Genomic DNA, 2826 nt, shown 5'->3' with positions numbered 1-2826 from the left:
GATTTACATATATTGTGAAACGATTACCATAATAGGTTCAGCTAACACCCATCTTCTCACGTAGATACAATATAAAGAGGAAAAGGAAAAAGGAAAAAAAATTCTCTTTGTGATGAGAACTTAGGATACTCCCTTAAGTTTTCTATATATCGTATATCAGTGTTAGTCATTGTGTACATTACATGAAAAGGCATCCTTAATTGTGGCAATCCTTATAGCTTTATATTTTATTTTTATAAGAATTTTATTTTTATAAAAATAAAATATGCATTTATTTTAAATAATACATTATATATTATAAATTTATAAAAATAAATATAAAATATAAATTATATATATTATAAATATACAAATTATAAATATATATTTATTTTATTATGGTTTTTAAAATTATTGTCAGAAGACTCCTACAGTTCTACAGACTTCAGATTAATATGTTTACCTTTCAACATTGAGATTGCTGTGTTTAGGCATAGTGTACAAAGAAAGTAATATTTTTTGACTAATGCCATATAAAAAATTCTGCTAGTTGAATATCAATAGTCCATTCCCATGACAAGAAAATCTGACCAAATTCCAATTAAAAGAAATGTACTCACATGGCATCAAATAAAACATGTTCACTTGGTATTTTCATTTGTTTCTTAAATATAGGGCTTTAAAGCTTACAAATGGCCATCTCTCATAATAGACTTCCAAAAATATACACACTTTGATTATTTGTATCCAAATCTTTTCAAATATCACATTCACCTTTGGTGTAGGAATTTTCTTTTCTTTTCTTTTTTTTCTTAAAGATTTTATTTATTTATTTGAGAGAGAGAGAATGAGAGAGAGAGAGCACATGAGAGGGGGCAGGGTCAGAGGCAGAAGCAGACTCCCTGCCGAGCAAGGAGCCCGATGCGGGACTTGATCCTGGGACTCCAGGATCATGACCTGAGCCGAAGGCAGTTGCCCAACCAACTGAGCCACCCAGGCGCCCCTGGTGTAGGAATTTTCTGCCCCTAATAGCCCATTGTCGGACATTTTCATTCCCAGAGGAGCAGAGTGTCTGAGAGTATATGCTCTGGAATCAGGCTGCCTGGGTTTGAATCCTTGCTCTGCTGCTTACCAGCTGTGTCCATGAGCAAATTTCTTAATCTCTCTGAGCCTTTGTCTCCTCATCTGTAGAACGTTGGTAACTATAATAGCATCTCTATTATAGAGCTGTCGTGAGGTAGAGTTAATACAAGGAAAGTCCTTAGCACAGTATCTGTGATATTGGGCTCCAAAAGTGGAGCCACTACTGTTATTTAACAATTTATGCTTAAAGTCAACCTAAAGTGCATTTTTAGTTTTACCATCTAATTTTTTTCTTATGTATCATTGACAGTGATCCCTTATTGGAGGGATGCGTAACCTTAAAAACATTTTTTATTGAAATATGTTGCTTAAGAAAAAAAAGAAAGATAAAATAGATATGTAGCTTTGTGAAAACCATAAGAAAATCTTGTTTTTTATTTGATGGACATTCCTGGTTATCGAATTTTAGTCGGCTTTGTTTTCCGAGCCTTTCAGAGAAATAGGTAGATCTAAATTTACTTTTTTAGATCTATAAGTACCATTAAGTGATAAATTTAGACCACAATTATGTTTTCAAGTAGATATATTAATACCTGGATGTATTTTTGTCATAGTGATACAATACAACTTATACTACAAGGTGAATGAAGGACAGATGTGACATACTGCTTTGCCCACTTTTAGTTGAGGTATGACAGTCTGGAGATAATGACAAAAATATAAATGCCCCAAATCATTAGAATTTCTATGCTTTTCTGTCGCTACCAGTCCTTCATTTGTAATAGATTGCTCTTCAGCTATTTGTGTTAAAAGTAACTCTTCTTAGGAAATACTTACAGTTCATGTTGGGATATGACTTGCATTTTGAATTTCAGTTAACTAACAAATATACTTGTAAACTTTGAAAACAAGTTCTGCTTCAGCAGTGAAAATTGTAATTTGATGTTTGTCAATTTGCAAAATAAAATCATGCATTTATAAACACTCCACAAATTTTTAATAATATTGTTGATGTCAATAAGAGGAAAGGGATTTTGAGTACAAGTAATGTAGAACTGTTCTTGTTTATGAAAGCCAAATCATAAGGTCTTGAACAATTGGCTCTTTATTTTCCTTTTCAGTTTATTGCAGTTTGTTTTTGCTGTTTTGGGCCACCAGGCAGCATCAGATCATATTACTAAAACTTGTTTACATTAGCAACAAGCTAACTTGATTTTATTACCAGAATATGGATTATGATTTCCAACCAATTATTAAAATGTCGATGGTTTTCAAATAATCAACTTTGTCTTTAAGGTTTTTGGTTTGTTTTTTAGGTTATAGTTATATGCAGGATAGAAAGTGTACAAAAATATTAAGCAGAGAATAAGAAAATAATTTTTGTACAAGAGAGAAAGGAATACTTAAGGTTGCAGGGGTGTTGGACCTGTTGGTGCCATGTAGAATAACATGTACGAGGCCATAACTTTGGAGAGTATTTCTGAATTTTGACTGGCATACAAATGGAATTTAAAGTTTCATAAAAAGCTCCCTGTGGCCAAATAATGTATTTTTCACCTCTACAATTCACAATAACTTGTATGAAAACTTTCATACTAAAACTACAATAAAAGAACATGTACCTGGAAATGCTCCAATGAGTGTGAGTAATGCTGTAATCCCTGCTCATGACTTTAATTTGGGTGAACACTGGGAAAAGTCTGGCATGACCTGACACACACAAACACACACACACACACACACACACACACACACACACACACG

This window comes from Neomonachus schauinslandi, chromosome 9 (genome assembly GCF_002201575.2).
Source record: "Neomonachus schauinslandi chromosome 9, ASM220157v2, whole genome shotgun sequence".
Lineage (NCBI taxonomy): Eukaryota > Metazoa > Chordata > Mammalia > Carnivora > Phocidae > Neomonachus > Neomonachus schauinslandi.
The sequence above is the reverse complement of the archived record's forward strand: the minus strand, read 5'-3'. Positions refer to the sequence as shown.